General features: G+C 41.8%; 1 protein-coding gene across 1 annotated transcript in view; it reads right to left on the reverse strand.

The window, feature by feature from the left end:
• Positions 1 to 18,773, reverse strand: part of LOC145410366 (epidermal retinol dehydrogenase 2-like) — a 598,304-nt gene that overhangs the window by 222,174 nt on the left and 357,357 nt on the right. The gene's annotated exons all lie outside the window — the stretch shown is intronic.

Here is an 18,773-nt window from a genome sequence, read left to right on the forward strand (position 1 = left end):
GCCTCACATGAGGAACAATTTCCACTGGTTATGAAACAATGACTAAGGGGAGGTAAACTTCCTTACAGAGAATCAGTATGGTCAATGTTATATGAAAAGTGCATATGTTGTACTGTTATAGTGAGGTCTGAGCTTTTCATGAGAAAAGTAAAGAAGTTCTAAAACCAAAGGGAAGTCATAGGCAGTGGGAAAGCTATTAGGATTGATGGTTTCAGAGCTGAACTGTCATATTTATGGAAAACTGAGAGTACTTCAGTCCAGTGACATACTGTATGGGTTATTCTTGTCACCTTCAGACCCTTTCATTCAGCTTGGAGATGCAGTATTTTTTTAATTGGACTGGTTGCATATGATATTCAATATCCCTTCACAATTCAACATCCTTCCAAAGGTGAACACAGTCTATCCCTGCTATAGACGGGTTCGCACATTCATGGATTTTTCTGGGAAATTAAAAAAATTCACAGGATGATATTTCCTGCTTTTCCCACAGAATCAGCTGCTGTTCCTAGTGATTCATAAGTGACTTTTTTAGCATGTTTCTCATGAGAAATAATGTCCTATACAGTAAAACTATGCAGTTACCCTTTATAGGTATGTGCTGTTCAGCACGGCATCAGCACTCTATACCGCTCAGTATTTCACAGCACAAATCTTTCGCTTTTCTCATGCAATGAGAGGTTGCTTGTGATTGGCTATAGGGTATTATCTCTTATTATCTGCTTATGTGTCTTCTTTCTTCCTATCCTATTGGCCATTCAAAGAGCAGATGCAGTCATATGCCATCACACTCATTCTTAGTTAGTTCAATTCATAGGTTGTGCATCCACCTGTGTTCTGCATGTTATTATGGCTTTGTTAATCAACCCCATTCTTTATCCCTGTGAAAAATGGGTCCTAAACATACTGCTCAGGGTGCATCTGCTGCCAGGGAGTTTAAGCAGCAGAAGAAAGTGATGTTGCTGGAAGATAAAGTGAAACTGCTGAGCACAGGGCCCAAGGGGCAATCGTTCGCAGCTGTTGGGCGACATTTTGGCATGAACGAGAGCTTGGTGCATTAAATCAAGAAAAATGAGGCAATTCATGATGCTGTTGCAGCTCACCGCTGGATTAAGGGGGGGGCCCAAGGGTCCCGGGCCCTGGGCCACCCACCAAGAGGGGGCCTCCCACCAGAGCAACTTGTGTTCATTTCATTTCGTGTTTATGCATTACATATTACAGCATTGGATGAATAGTCCCCATTCAGTATTTCCTAACTAAAAGTGTCCTATTTATATATTAGGATTTAGGTTACCAGTCTGTGGTGTATGCCACTGGGGGAGTTGGAAAGGGGGCCTCCCTTCCAAGCAGGTCCCGGGCCTCTCACATGCTTAATCCAGCCGTGTTGCAGCTAGTGTAACTGGTAGTGCAAACATGGCGACAACTGTGCGAGATAAGAGCACTGTACAAATGGAATCAGCCTTAAATATGTGGGCGGAGGACTGCCTCAGGAAGAATGTGGCACAGATTAACATCATTAACCACGAGATGGTGCAGAGTCTACACATGTGCAGTATAGTACACTGTACCCAAAAAGGGTTGTGTATCATCCTGTACTGTCTTTTCCGGAAGTATTAATGTGCCATAAACTGCATTAACAGGTTTCAGGTGGAAGATGTGCAAATTGGCCTGGGAGGAAGGTAGTGTCCATTGGAAGGCAGGTATAATTATTCCCTTGTACAAAGGGAAAGGGGAAAAAGAAGTGTGTGGTAATCACAGGGGCATTTGTCTTCTTAGTGTAATAAGAAAAGTATACAGTAGGATACTTACTGACAAGGTTAGGGAAATAACGGAGGAATTAGTTGGAGAAAAGGGAGGCTTTAGGAAGGAAAGAGGTTGTGTAGATCTGATATTCATTCTTAGAAATTTAGTGGTAAAGTTCCTAGAGAAGGGAAAGAAGCTGTATGCGGCCTTCATGGATTTGGAGAAAGCATATAACATGGTGGATAGACAAGGATTGTGGAAAGTATTAAGAATATAAAGAGTAGACGGGATGTTGCTGAATGCTGTGAACAGTATGTATGAGGGTGCTAAGGCTGCAGTGCATGTGGATAGTGAACTAAGTGAGTTTTTCTATTTGGAGGTTGGGTTGAAACAGGGATGTGTCTTGTCTCCATGGCTGTTCAATCTGTATATGGATGGGGTTATAAAAGAGATACAAGGTAGGGCAGTGGATGTTGGAGTGGCCCTAATGACAGAGGGTAGTGTTTGGAAACTCCCTGTACTGTTGTTTGCAGATGATACTGTGTTGTTAGGTGAAGACGAAGGGGAGCTGCAAGGCTTGGTGGATGAGTTTGGGAGAGTGTGTAAGAAACGGAATCTAAAGGTCAATGTAGGGCAGAGTAAAGTGATGGTCTTTGAGAGAGGTGAAGTCAGTGAATGCACAGCGAGGTTGGATGATGAGGAAATGGAAAATGTGAGTGCGTTTAAGTACTTAGGTAATGTGATGAGTAAGGATGGAAGTTTGGAGGGTGAAGTGCTTGAAAGGGTACAGAAGGGAAGAAAGGTTGCTGGTTCTTTGAAGGCAGTGATAAGAAACAGAGAAGCGAGCATGGAAGTGAAAAAGTTATTACATGACAGTATTGTGATACCAACTCTAACGTATGGAAGTGAAGCTTGGACATTGTTGGAGGGACACACAAGTGAGAGCAGTGGAAATGAATTATTTGAGAGGAGCATGTGGAGTCACATGGAGAGACAGACTGACGAATGAGGATGTGAAGGAGCATTGTGGTGTGGATGTGGATGTGACAGGAAGTGTTAGGAGAAACACACTGAGGTAGTTTGGCCATGTGGAGAGGATGGACAATGAGAAACTGATGAGGAGAGTGTATGTGAATGAGGTGCAGGGAGAGAGAGGGAGGGGATGGCCAAGGATGAAATTGAGGGATGGAGTGGAGAGGTATATGAGAGAAGGGGGTGTGAATTGGGAGCAGGGCAGTGAAATGGCGGGGGACAGGGTGACGTGGAGGCGATTTGTTTGTGGCCACCTCGTACGGGATTTAAGGCGTCTGGCAATAGATAGAAAGATAGGTTTCATTGTAGGTGTTTAGGTAATTGGAATATTAAAACAGCTAAACCAGCTACTATTGTGTAAGGTATAGATTATTTGCATATTTCACCATTCCCAAGGGGGTTCAGTATGTAACCCCCACGAATAGTGTGGGTCGACCGTATACTGTAATTGTTACGTAGTGGCAACATTATAACAATTACCAGTAAAAGGGGCCCATACATTTCACATGTGGAACCTGGAGGATGGACAGCACTGGCATCACTACCCTTATTCTACTCGTAACTCCCAAAAGTGAAAAACAAAAGTTGCAAATTACACTGTCCCCTATATGTAGCAGTAACCTATTTAGTACTTACTTAGAACATTTTATGAAAAAATCAAAGTTTTCAAAGATTCTCTTCATGATTAGAGGTTTGTTTGTTTGTTGACAGCAAGATGGTACAAACTGATATTGTACCACCTTAGCAAATAAAGATGATGGCCACTGTCAGAACATTTGCATTGGACACACACAACCTCTCTTTGTCCATTTTTTGCTATGGGCAAACTCTGACTTTATTCATTATTAAAACCTTGTTTGACCTTCACTGTCAAATCTAATGATGCCCACTCCACCATTTTTGGGGGCATGGAACATTTTTTGTTTCATATCATTTTGACTCCTTCATGGACTCTTTAAAAAATCAAATTCTGAAATGGCCTTTTTATGGCCTTTGTTGACCTTGAAGGCCAAAGCAACACAACCATTGATATGATTGGTTGCACACTAGGAGGGGTCTATGAAGTGACCATTTTATCTAGAATGCTCTTTTCTATGGTTTTATCGCATGCTCCCAAATTTAATGCAGGCTTTTTTCCACCAGTACCTAGCGTAAACTTACTGTGGAGACCGGCTGGCGCAAAGCGCCAACCAGCCCCCAAATATGCCATTGGTTTTGTTGTTGTTGCTACTTAACCCCATCTGCCTGACTGAGGTGACCCATCAAGTGCAGGTAAACAACTGCCCTTATGCAGCTGTCACAGAGGTTCCTTACACCATTGATGTTTTGTCTGAGTCTTCGTATAGTATGTGCTGTGCAGTGCTCCATTATGTGTGCAAATTTGTGCGGGTCTTTTCTACAAATGGGAAACATGCCATCTGTGATTCCACCCATCCTTTGTGCAGGCCTTTTCTACAAATGGGAAACATGCCATCTGTGATTCCACCATCCTGAATCTAAGCTGGTAACTGAGGAGGGCTGGGTGATGTCCTGACCAAAACCTAGTTAAATGAACTTAATTAGTTCTAAGGAAATCTAATATTTCTGATGGGTGAATATTAGGATGGGGGAACTTGTAGCAGTGTTCAGACTGAGGTGTTGTATTGCTCCCTACATGAAATGAGTATGTAGGTGTTGTTTTACTGTGAGTGTTGGATGTCTGAAGGTGGGATAGTGTTGAAGATCTGGTAATGTTTGTGTGATGACAGTTCTGTGTCTTCTTGTGAGGTGCTGTCATTTACTGGCACGGTTACTGTGAGTTGATACAGGTTGCTTCATAGAACTGTGTGCCTATCATGCTGATATTCTCTAACAAGGGGGACTTGAGTTTCATAATGTGAGTGAGTTGTGCATGCAGTTTAGATGCAGCCAATGATGTTGAATAAGCACTGTTCTGAATGGTATGCATGGTGTTGCAGTTAATATTAGAAAGGATGGGGGTCCACGTCAGGGAGACAGAGAACATCAGTGATTTAATACAGTAGAACCTCAGTTTTCCAGGAGCCAGGGGGAATTCAAAATGCCGGAAAAACAATTTTTCCAGAACATCGATTAACATCCATTTCCTGTTGTCTTACACCATACACTGTAGATGTAGTGTGACTTGCATATACAGTAAATACCACATACATAATAATTAATATAATAATACATAAAATTAATGTAACATGTGTATATGTATGGCATACAATGACTGAGTCCTTGATATACGAAAGGGATAAGGACCAAAAAAAAAAAACTTTTGGAATTCAAAATTTCGTATATCAGAACGATTTTCCCCACTGAAATACACATATAAATGGCGGGATGCGTCCCAGGACCCCCTCGGACCCCCACCTAAACTTTACCCCCCCTTATTAATAAGTAAGCAATACCTGTACACAATTGTAGAGAAGGTGGCCATATTCTTGTACATCTCCATTTACTTCGTCACAGTTCCAATGGTGGAAACAGCAAGGCCTAAAGCACGTCCAATCTCCATGACTCCCTGCCCCTCCTCATGGGGTCTTATAATTTCCAATTTCCTTTTCAGAATTAGAGTACGGTGCTGTTGCTGCTTTGCAGCGGGCTCCCCCAATGCTGGAGATGATGCAGGGTGCTTGGGAGGCATGGCGAAACAATACAAAAAGGAGAAGGGCTGTGAAAATATCCTCACGTACAGCGAGGCTGTGAGAAGAGGAGGGATGCGGACTCAACTGAGAAGCGTGTGAAATTTTGTTTACCAAAGAGGGGTTAGTTCGTTTTCTCTCGGCAAGCGAGTGAGGCGCTATGCACCGCGCCCATTTTGAATTTTTCATACAGTATTCCATTAACCCCTTCGTAGCTGCCGGCCTTAAACAACACTTCACTGTTTCGGTGTCAATGACGTTGAGTTAGGGCATTATAAAAAACTGCGAACAATTACGGGAAGGGAATGAAGGTCACTGGTGTGTGTACATGACCCTACTCTACCATCCCAACAGTCAGGCATTCTCTTCACTCCACGCCTATGTTTAAATGCTTATGTTACATGAGTCGTAATTTTGAGTAAGTTTCTTTCAGCAAAAGAACATAATTTACCACCCTCAAAATAGTCAGAAAAATATAGAAGACAAACTAGAGGAATATAAACTGAATTGGCATGGTCTTTAGGCTGTATGCTTACACGAAAGATTATGAGTTTTACAATTTTAAGAGACGATATGGAAGAAAAGTATTTGCTAATCAGAAAAAAAATTACTCTTTCATCCCACATGTTCTTGTAGGTTAGCATTCAGTTCCACATTCTTTGTTCGGTATCACTCTTCCCAATATATTTCGGACCGACTGAGCACAGTTATTTCTGCTCCTTAGAGTTAGTGTACATTTACTGCTCATTTTTTTGTTTGTTCTTATGTGTATGAGTGAAAGAGAGAGGACTGATACAAACAATAATGTATTCCATTATTGCTTTCATAGCTGCTGGCCCTGAACAACACCTTACTGTACTGGTGTCAGTGACACTGAGTTAGGGTGAGCTATAAAAAAAAAAAAAAAAAAAAAAAAAAAAAAAAAAAAAAAACGAGCAATTATGGGAAGGGAATGAGGGTCACTGGTGTGTTTACACAACCCTGCTCTACCACCTCAAGCAGTCTGGCGTTCACAGTTCACTTCGTCCCAGATGTTTTCGGCCGATGTATACATGCGGATGTAACAGTCATCCTATCTATCTATCTATCTATTGCCATACGCCACAATCCCGTAAGGGGTGGCCATTTGACTTTGAGTTATTTGTTTTATGGGGAGGGGCACTAACCCTCCACCAACCCACTTGTTTACACGTAGGGAGCACGTATGGTTTGGTTATATGGTTACCACCCAGCGCTGTAAATGGTTTCCTGGCTTACAGGAAACCATTTGGCTTGTCACAAAATGTAAAGCCATCTGTAAAGGAAAGAAAAGCAATAAGAAGTGACAGGAAACATGGGAGAAATAAGAAGAGAGGAGGTCAGACACAGAAAAAGAATGATCAAATCATAACAAATCACAAGATGGGTTTAGGGGAAAAAATAATTTAAAAAAAAAAGCCAGGTGTGCCAGACGAGTCTTTTCACATATGTGAGAAAAAGAAATTGATTTTAGAACTTTGAAAAAATGGTCCCTAGGCCGACAATGGGTGCACGCAAATATCTGAACCCACAGCCACTGAGGGGGCTAGACATACATTTTACTTTATGCAGCAAAAGCATCTTACCAAATCAGTTCTTCCTGATAGTCTGTTATGTTTTTCAGATTATTTCTGGGTTGGTAAATACAGTAAACGTTTCTTATTAAATCTGTTTCTCCATCATTTTTAGCTGTTCTGGTGTGACAACTCTTGTTTATTTCGTTAACATAACGGTGGAATGGACTGTTCTTCCCTAAACCTGGCCTAACCGAACTTATCTGTCCTAATAATTTTAAACTAACCTAACCTCCATTTGATAAATTGGGAAATGATATCCACCTTTGAGCACGTTGAGTTTCTTCCACTGCGCTGGAAACGATCGTAGGGGAAAATGACGATAATAACGGGGAGGAAATTTTTCAGCAAGAAAAAGTAATTTGCCAAACTGAAAGTTGTCAGAAAATTACAGAAACAAGCTGGAGGATTATGCATTGAATTGATAAGGTCTTTCTGCTGCTTTAAGTGTACAATGAAAGACACAAGTATCTTCCCAAAGTCCGACGAATATAGCGTGGAAAAATTTAACCATTTGAAACACGCACTACTAGAAACAGGGTATTGATTGTATTTAGCCTGGTGTAAATTTTCTTCAGACTGAACTGGGAAGATAGTTGTGTCTTTCATTGTACATTTACTGGTAAATAAATCAATCTAACTACTGTATTTCCAATTTCCTCTTGAGAAAGACAGTACGATGCTGTTTCTTATTTGCACCTGGTTCCCCTGATGCTGGAGATGATGCAGGGCGCAGGGGAGGCATGGTGAAAAAACGAAAAGGTGAAGAACAGCAAAAAACAGTGTAACTTACAGCGAAGCTGAGAGGATAGGATGGACGTGACTCGACTGGGAAGCGCGCGAAAATGTGTTTACCAGAGGGGTTAGTTCGTTATCTCGCTGCAAGCGAGCGCAGCGCTGTGCAGCGCGCCCATTTTGAATTTTTCTTATTTCCTCTCGTACCATTTTTCGTACCATCGAGACAGATACTTTCGCGCTGTGGAATTTGTCCTACATTTATCGCTTTCATACCATTGGAAATTCGTACTTCGAGTTTTCATATTTCAAGGACTCACTGTACAATAATCCAGTAAAGTGTAGTGTGTACTCACTCTTGACGCGTTGATGCTCCAGTAGGCTGCAGTAACCCACCTCCCAACCCACCCAAAAGCCACTCAGCCTCTACTGTAATAATTTTACTAAATGTCAAATACAACTGTATAATGTATAATAAACTTACGTTTATTGAACTAGTACTGTAAAAATTATATGTTAAACATTGATAAAATCATTGTATCCTTCAACTATGCTACATATACTATTTGTTTGTCTTTATTTTTAATTTTCCTTTTTTTTTTCTTTTTTACTGTATTTACTGTATATGATCACTCATCATCATAATTTATCACCATCACATCATCCACATCAGATTCTGATGTTGTACTCATGGTTCCGAGACAATTCCCCGTGAAGTCAATTCGCTGTCAAAATATGGACGATTCCCCATCAGGACAATTCCCCGTCGTTCTATAAACATACTTTCTATTGATTAACTGATACTTTAATAACTAATTTTCAGGGGGATCTACCAAAGTCTATGTTCATTCAATAGTGGAGGCTTTGGATATCATTTATAAGTCACTTTTAGACAATCATTAACTTGTTTCTGTCTCACTGTAGTTAGCTTCGAATTATATTCTAGCGTCACCCATAGCTACCTTCATTAATTTCCATTGATACTACAACATCCTGGGTATATATTAAAACAGCTCTGAAGAGGTACAAGTACTCAAAAACTAGTGTGTTGGCTAAAAAACTGATATGTAAATAAATGACGGGGAATCGTCCTGACAGTGAAAAGTCCTGACAACGAATTGTCTTGTTACTGTTGTGGGCGTACTCTTATTGACAGGTGTACCAGGAGCCATGGCTGATATTCCACCAAACATTACGGAAAATTGCAATAAAACAGTGGTGTGCTGCGGTGTTTACACTGTTAACCCTCAAAACAATGGCGGGGACTGCGGTGATGCGTTCTGGCAGTGAAGGAGTGAAAATACTCGGGCAGGATGGTTGTGCGGTGAATCGGAAATGCTGGTTAGGTCCTGGATTTTCCCCGGTTGATTGATTTTGGAATTTTTCTTTAAATTGTCCGGTTCAGCACCAATTCCTGTTTATTGGTTCACGGAATATTGAGGTCCTACTGTATATTGTTTGTTGACTAGGAAGGATACTTCCTTTTGTTGCTCAGTCTTCCCCTGTAATTGCCCTCTCCCAGGCTCCCCATCATCTTCACTTAACAACACAGTATCATCTGCAAACAACAGTACTGGGAGTTTCCAAACACTACCCTCTCTCATTAGGGCCACTCCAACATCCACTGCCCTACATTGTATCTCTTTTATAATCCCATCCATATACAGATTGAACAACCATGGAGACATGAAACATTCCTGTTTCAATCCAACCTTCAAAGAGAAAAATTTACTCACTTCACTATCCTAACGCACTGCAGCTTTAGGACCCTCATACATACTTTTCACGGCATTCAGCAACTTCCCATCTACTCCATATATTCTTAATACTTTCCACAATCCTTGTCTATCAACCTGTCCTATGCTTTCTCTAAATCCACGAAGGCCGTATACAATTTTTTTCCCTTCTCTAAAAACTTTTCCACTAACGATCTAAGAATGAAGATCTAATTCACACAACCTCATCCCTTCCTAAAACCTCTCTGTTCTTCTCCAACTAATTCCTCTGCTATTTCCCTACCTCTGTCAATAAGTATCCAGCCACATACTTTTCCTATTACACTAAGAAGACAAATGCCCCTATGATTACCAAACACTTCTTTTTCCCTTTTTCCATTATACAGGGGAATAATTATACCTGACTTCCAATCCTCCGGGACTCTACCTTCCTCCCAGGCCAATCAGCACATCTTCCACATCCATTCTACTACTATCTCTCCCCCATGCTTCAGCATTTCACCACACACTCCATCAATTCCGAAGCTTTCCCCATTTTAACTTTCTTCATTACATCCACAACTTCCATCCTACTGATTTTTTCCTCTCTTCTCACATCCCTCCTTCTCCCAGCCATTCCCCAGACACTTATACTTGCATTACTTTCATTCTCTATCTTCAACAATTCGTTAAAGTGTTCTCTCCAACTACTCACTTTTTCTCCCTTCTCCACTAGTAATCTACCACTTTTATCTTTTACTCCCCCACTAACTACTTTGGGACTCTCTCTATCTATCTTTACCTCTTTCCAGAACATTTTCTTACATTCCCTGCACTTTACGCTCAAATTCCTTCCAGATTCCTCATCCACTCTCTTCTTACTCTCTGTTACTAATCTTTTCACCTCTCTCCTCCTCTCTACATATATCTCTCTCTTCTGTCTCTCAACTCTTCCATGCCCCTGTTTCACATTCACTCACTATATGCTTTCCTCTTTTGTGCCACAGCCTGTCTCACCTCTTCATTCCACCACGCTGTTCCTTGCACCCCTTATTATTTTCTCTTCACCCCACACACCATCTCACATACTGAACATATTTCTTTTAAGAATATCTTCCACACACCTTCCACATACCCCATCTGCTCCAATCCATATTTACCCAATTGCTCCTCCACTTCTCTCTTATATTCTGCCTGTAACCTTTCCACTCTCCTTGCACATACTACTTCCTCTTGTCCATCCCTTCTTCTATTTCTTCATTTCGTTTGGACAGTGATTCTCACCACCACCAAGTGGTGGTCAGACAGTCCACTCCCCCAACCTCTATATGCTCTTGCATCCATTACACACCTTCGCATCCTTAAATCCACAAACACATAATCAATCACTGTCTTCCGTTCATTCAGTTCACGACCCACCCTTCTCAACACTCGCCATGTATACCTGTGGATCATTTTGTGCCTGAAGAGGATATTGGCTATCACCAACCCCCTCCCAACCCAAATGTCCACTAAAGCACTGCCATTCTCATCTATCTCAGCAGGCACACCCCACTCACCAACTACTCCATCCACCTTCACATTCCCTACTGAAACTTAATGGAGAGGTGAGGGTGTGAGAAAATGGGAGTATGGATGGGGTACATGTGTGGGAGTAGGTGAGAATGAGAGGGCAAAAGAAGGAGTGTGTATTGTTGCGAGTAACAGATGGAAGGAGAATATAAGAGAGTATGGACCAGTTGGCTCAAGGATTGTATGGGTAAAATTGAAAGTTGGTATACAAATGTGGGCGATTGTGTGCATTTACGCGCCGATGCAAGATTGTGCAAGCAGAGTGAGAGAAGAGTTCCGGACAAATGTGGAAGTGTGCATGGAAAAGTCTGAAAGGAATGAGAGAGAGTTTTTGACTGGAGATACAAATGGAAAAGTAGGGAATGTGAAGGTGGATGGATTAGTTGGTGAGTGGGGTGTGCCTGCAGAGATGGATGAGAATGGCAGTGCTCTAGTGGACATTTGTGCTGAAAGGGGGTTGGTAATAGCCAATACCCTCTTCAGGCACAAAATGATCCACAGGTATATGTGGCGAATGATGAGAAGGGTGGGTGGTGAACTGAATGAATGGAAGGCGATGATTGATTATGTATGTGTGGATGACAGGATGAGAATGTGTATAATGGATGCAAGAGTATATACAGGTTGGGGGAGCGGACTCTCTGACAACCAACAATCTGTCCAAACAATATGGAGAAATAGAAGAAGGCAAGGACAGGAGGAAGTAGGTCATACAAGGAGAGTAGAAAGGTTACAAGGGGATGGAAAAAGGACAGAATATGGGAGGGAAGTGGAGGAGCGATTGGGTAAATATGGATTGGAGCAGATGGGGGACATGGAAGGTGTGTGCAAGATATTCACAGAAGAAATCTGTGCAGCATGTGATGTGGTGTGTGGGGTGAAGAGAAGACGAAAGGGGGTGCAAGAAACAGCATGGAGGAATGAAGAGGTGAAAGTGGCTGTTGCACAAAAGAAGAAAGCATATAATGAGTGGATGAAAATCAGGGTTGTTGAAGAAGTCGAGAGATGGAAGAGTGAGTTGAATGTAGAGAGGAAGAAAAGTGAAAAGATTAGTAAGAGAGAGTAAGAAGAGAGTGGATGAGGAATCTGGATGGAATTTGAGGGTAAAGTGGTGGGAATGTAAGAAAATGTTCTGGAAAGAGGTAAAGATAGCTGGAGTGCCAAAGAAGCTAGTGGGGGTGAAAGATAAAAATGGTAGATAACTAGTGGAGAAGGGAGATAAAGTGAATAGATGAAGAGAACACTTTAACGAATTGTTGAACATAGAGAATGAAAGTAATGCAAGTAGAAGTCGAGAGATGGAAGAGTGAGTTGAATGTAGAGAGGAAGAAAAGTGAAAAGATTAGTAAGAGAGAGTAAGAAGAGAGTGGATGAGGAATCTGGATGGAATTTGAGGGTAAAGTGGTGGGAATGTAAGAAAATGTTCTGGAAAGAGGTAAAGATAGTTGGAGTGCCAAAGAAGCTAGTGGGGGTGAAAGATAAAAATGGTAGATAACTAGTGGAGAAGGGAGATAAAGTGAATAGATGAAGAGAACACTTTAACGAATTGTTGAACATAGAGAATGAAAGTAATGCAAGTATAAGTGGCTGGGGCATAGCTGGGAGATGGAGGGATGTGAGAAGAGAGGAAGAAATCAGTAGGACAAAGTTATGGAAGCGATGAAAAAAGTTAAAATGGGGAAAGCCCCAGGAATTGATGGAGTGTGTGGTGAAATGCTGAAGCATGGGGGAGAGACAGTAATAGAATGAAATGTGGAAGATGTGCTGACTGGCCTGGGAGGAAGTTAGAGTCCCGGAGGATTGGAAGGCAGGTATAATTATTCCCCTGTACAATGGAAAAAGGGAAAAAGAAGTATGTGGTAATCATAGAGGCATTTGTCTTCTCAGTGTAATACGAAAAGTATATGGTAGGACACTTAATGACAGAGTCAAGGAAATAACAGAGGAATTAGATGGAGAGAACACGGAGGTTTTAGGAAGGAAAGAGGTTGTGCAGATCATATCTTCATTCTTTGATCTTTAGTGGAAAAGTTTCTAGAGAAGAGAAAGAAGTTGTATGCGGCCTTTATGGATTTGGAGAAAGCATATGACAGGGTGGATAGACAAGGATTGTGGAAAGTATTAAGAATATATAGAGTAGATGAGAAGTTGCTGAATGCTGTGAAGAGTATGTATGAGGGTGCTAAGGCTGCAGTGCATGTGGATAGTGAACTGAGTGATTTTTTCTATTTCAAGGTTGGATTGAAACAGGGATGTGTCATATCTCCAAGTTGTTCAATCTGTATATGGATGGGGTAATAAAAGTGGTACAAGGTAGGGTAGTGGGTGTTGGAGTGGCCCTGGTGAGAGAGGATAGTGTTTGGAAACTCCCTGTACTGTTGTTTGCAGATGATACTGTGTTGTTAAATGAAGACGAAGGGGAGCTGCAAGGCTTGGTGGATGAGTTTGGGAACGTGTGTAAGAAACAGAATCTAAAGGTGAATGTAGGAAAGAGTAAAGTGATGGTCTTCGAGAGAGGTGAAGTCAGCGAATGTACAGTGAAGTTGGATGAGGAGGAAATGGAAAATGTGAGTGTGTTTAACCCCTTACCTGGGGGCATGGCTGGACCACGCCGTGCCCCTCCTGCGGGGATAGCAGGAAATCTAGACAATACACGATAAATTAGCTACTTCCAGGTCACTGGAAGTATCACTTAGCCTTTTCCCTTTTTTTATATATAAATTTTAGTATGAGCATAGGTAATAAGGGACATTTCAATGGGCAATAAACAGGGAAAATTAGCGACCAAGTTCACGTGGGGTATTGCCATGTGATAAATTAGCTACTTCATGGCGAATGGCAGTATCAATTAGCCTTTTCCCTTTTTTTGTGTATATTTTTTAGTATCAGAATAGGGCATATTGCACATATCAATGGAAAAAGTGAATGGAAAAAATTAGTCAGGAGTTGCATTGCATGGCCACGCTGTAGCTAGGCGGGAGAGGGAGTAAGGGAGGGGAGGTGGAGAGGCGAGGCAAACACGAAAAATGGCTAAATTGGTAATGCTGGGTGTGAGTGCTACCGGTATTAGCAGCAATGCCTAAAGCTACACACTGGCAGTACTGATAGATGATACAAAACCGTACTTGAAAGCCCAGCCGATTTTAAAAATCCCTGGATCACAGAAGTGACGCCTCGCGGTATGGTACTTATGTAATGAGCGTCACAGCAGTGACACCCCACAGGTAAGGGGTTAAGTACTTGGGTAGTGTGATGAGTAAGGATGGAAGTTTACAGGGTGAAGTGCTTGAAAGGGTACAACAAGGAAGAAAAGTTGCTGGTTCCTTGAAAGCAGTGATAAGAAACAGGGAAGTGGCCACGGAAGTGAAAAAGTTACTACATGACAGTATTGTGATATCAACTCTAACATATGGAAGTGAAGCTTGGACCTTGTTGGAGGGACAGAAGTCAAGAGTGAGAGCTGTGGAAATGAGTTATTTGAGAGGAGCATGTGGAGTCACATGGAGAAACAGACTGACAAATAAGGAAGTGAAGGATTGTTGTGGTATGGATGTGGATGTGATAGGAAGCGTCAGGAGAAACACACTGAGGTGGTTTGGCCATGTGGAGAGGATGGAGAGTGAGAGACTAATAAGGAGAGTGTATGTCAGTGAGATGGAGGGGGGGAGAGGGAGGGGGAGGCCAAGGATGAGATGGAGGGATGGAGTGAAGAGGTATATGAGAGAGGGGGATGTGAGCTGGGAGCAAGGCAGTGAAATGACGGGGGACAGGACGACATGGAGGCGATTGTTTGTGGCCATCCATTATAGGATTAAGGCATCTGACAATAGATAGACAGACCATTCATATCGCCAATCAAAAACACTCATTCCTTTCAAACTTTTCTATGCACACTTACACATTTGTCCAGAACTCTTCTCTCACTCTGCTTGCACGATCTTAGGTTGGTACATACAGCAAAACAGTCGGTCACAGTTGTAGTCCAACTTTCAATCTTACCCACACAATCTTTGAGCCAAATGATCCATATTCTTTTATATTCTCTCTTCATCTATTACTCACCACAATACACACTCCTTCTTTTGCCCTCTCATTCTTACCTACTCCCACACATATACCCCATCCATACTCCCATTCTCTCACACTCTCACCTTACCATTTAGTTTTAGTTAATCCACATACATCCACGTTTGCACCCCCAAGCACCTAGACAATCTCTCTCTCTCTCACCTCATCATTTGCACCCCTTACATTCCATGTCGCCATCCATATCACGTCCTTTGTCTTCACCATTTGGTCAGTTCTGGTCTGAGGCTTCTTGTTTGTATTTTTAGTTACTTGTTTTCCCGGGAGGGGCACTAACCCTCCACCAACCCACTTGTTGTCACGAAGAGAATGCGTGTTGGTTGGTTATAAGGTTATCACCCTGCACTGTACATGTTTTCTTGGTTTACATGAAATCATTTGGCTTGCCATTCAGTGTAGAGCTACCCTAAAACCACAGTACCACTATACTAAGTGGGTGGATGGTGGGTGCCCCCACCTACCACAATCTAAAGGTGAATGTAGGGAAGAGTAAACTTATGGTCTTCGAGACAAATGACGTCAGTGAATGTACAGTGAGGTTGGATGAGGAGGAAATGGAAAATGTGAGTGCATTTAAGTATTTGGGTAGTTTAAAAAGTAAGGATGGAAGTTTGGAGGGTGAAGATCTTGAAAGGGTACAACAAGGGAGAAAGGTTGCTGGTTCCTTGAAAGCAGTGATAAGAAACAAGGAAGTGGCCATGGAAGTGAAAAAGTTACTACATGACAGTATTGTGACACCAACTCTAACATATGGATGTGAAACTTGGACCTTGTTGGAGGGACAGAAGTCAAGAGTGAAAGCAGTGGAAATGAGTTACTTGAGAGAAGCATGTGGAGTCATATGAAGGGACAGACTGACAAATGATGAAGGGAAGGAGCGTTGTTGTGTGGATGTCGATGTGGATGTGATAGGGAGTGTTAGGAGAAACACACTGAGGTGGTTTGGCCATGTGGAGAGGATGGATAGTGAGAGACTAATGAGGAGAGTATATGTGAGTGAGGTGGAGGTGAGGAGAGAGAGTGGGAGACCGAGGATGAGATGGTGGGATGGAGTGGAGAGGTATATGAGAGAGGGGGATGTGAGCAGGGAGCAGGGCAGTGAAATGACAGGGGACACGGCGACATGGAAGCAATTTGTTTGTGGCCAACCCTTACGGGATTAAGGCGTCTGGCAATAGACAAATAGATAGCACTTAAGTTTTAGGATGCACCACCTCTTGATGCCTTGTACGTAGTCATTAAAGGTGACTTCAGCGTCATATATCACTTAAATCACTCCAAGAATCTTAAAGGCATGTGTGTGGCACAAGTACAGTCACTATATAAAAGAAGTGATGCCACGCTTACCAATCCCTCCATATTTCATGTGGTATCACTGTAACCTTTACAACTTAACCCCTCAATGGCTGCCGGCGTCAAATGATGTTTAGCCGACAAATGGCCGCAGGCATCATTTGATCACAGCCTATAAATAACTGCAAAAATTTGAGGGAAGTGAATGAACATTCTGAACATCTTCACACTGACCTACACTACACTCCCATACACCCGATCAAACAGTTCAGAGCCTGCAGCTGTGATGAGTGGATTTTCGATTTTTTTGCTCCTGGCTATGCCTAAACAAGCACAACTACACCCATTATCTCGACCCAGGCAGAAAATATCATCTTTGTCCTCTCTTGCAAAACACACAACCACCCGTTTATGATTATGAATTAATACAGGCACAAACAAAAAAGACATGGTAATAAGAGAAAAATACATTTTTGTCTTGGTATCTTTACCTATTTGCTCAGGTTTGTTATACTGGTTTGGATAATTCGATGCAGTGTGACTCGTAGAAAACTGTGAAAACTTTTGGGAAGTGAACGAACATTTGGGACATGAGACTGACCTTCACTTCATGCTCTCAAACCTCATCTGTCACTGTCAGTTTGCCACCTACTACTGTGACGAGTGGATGTATTTTCACTCATGGCCATGCCTAAACAAACACAGTTACACCCATTATCTCGACCCAGATAGAAATATATCATCTTTTTCCTCCCTTGCAAAACACACACAACCACCCCGTGTATGATTATAAATAAACACAGGCATAAACAAAAAAGACATGAAAATAAAAGAATATTTCTTTTTTGTTTGGTATCTTTACCTATTTGCTCAGGTTTGTTGCACTGTTTTGAATAATTTTACATATTCTTTGCCTTTTACAATCATAACTGGATAGTTTTCTGTCTTCATATGATGCTTTCGTGGATGGAAAGAACTTCCTTCCCCTCCTTCTAATCAGCTTGTGCAAGGTGTGAATGGCAGGTTGACTCGCAATTCTGAAGATGTAAAGTGGGGGACAAGGAGGGAGTGAAGGATGGGGGGGCAGGGAAGGATTGAGGGAAGGAGGGGTGGAGGAGAGGAAAGGGCAGACACCCTATATACCTGTATATATATATATATATATATATATATATTGGTGGTAGGTGGTGGCGACCATCATCCACTCACTTGATCTAGTGCTGCCTACTGCTTCCTTAGCCTTTATCATTCTTTTTCTGTGTCTATCCTCCTCTCTTCCTATTTCTCCCACCTATCCTATCACTTTTTAGTACTCTTCTTTCCTTTTGAGGTGGCTTTACATTGAGTGACAGGCCAAATGGTTTCCTGTGAGCCAGGAAGCCGTTTACGTCGCTGGGTGGTAACCATATAACCAAACCATACGTGCTCCCTACGTGTCAAAAAGTGGGTTGGTGGAGGGTTAGTGTCCCTCCCCGTAAAATAAATAACTCATAGTCAAATGGCCACACCTTACGGGATTATGGTGTCTGGCAATAGATAGATAGATAGTGTGTAAAGTGTTGGGAAACATCCAGCTGTACCATTTTTCCTTACCCAGACAGAAAATATCATATCAACCTTTCCCACACTCACGACAGACAGGCAGCAACATATACAGTATTGCGAAAATAACAAGGTAAAATGATAATGAAAGTGAATGTGTTCTTAAAGAAAAAATAAGTTTCCCCCATCTGTAAACGCATTTATTTCTGCTCTGTCTCTGTAGTCGTAATAATTAAACTTATTCATAGTTTTGAAACTGCATTACAATTCAATTTTTAGCCATGCACGTGGTATGGGAGCAGCAAGTTGTGACTCAACTTCCTATTGCTAATCGGATCTGACCCTGCACTTTCATCTCCCGTGGGAACGCAAGCCTTGAGAGAGAGGCAATTTTCTCATTTAGGACTGAAAATTCAACCCTTTCCCTCCCTTTTCCAAGCATGGGCATGACAATTGCATAAAACATAGCTCGACACTGCCATAAACATATTTTATATCAAAAAGGTGAAAAAATATTCATAATATAGTAATTTTTTAAAAGCCAAACCTAACATATTATGTACTGAAATTTCGATATCATCATATCTAATATATATGCAACATTTCAGCACCATTCACATTGTTTTGGGAGGTAAAAAAAATATATATATACAGTATATACCAACACATGCAGCAGTGCAGCAGTGTCACGAGTCAGCTCGTGACATCATTTGGTGGGAAACCGCGAACTCTAGTAGAATCCCGGTGTTTATCGTTCAGTTAACCGCTCACCCGGTCGGGAGTGTTTTTCAGGCAATTTTTCAATGTGTCATAAA

The sequence above is a fragment of the Coenobita brevimanus genome, chromosome 85 (genome assembly GCF_032717465.1).
Source record: "Coenobita brevimanus isolate Jiangsu-jjx chromosome 85, ASM3271746v2, whole genome shotgun sequence".
Taxonomy (NCBI): domain Eukaryota; kingdom Metazoa; phylum Arthropoda; class Malacostraca; order Decapoda; family Coenobitidae; genus Coenobita; species Coenobita brevimanus.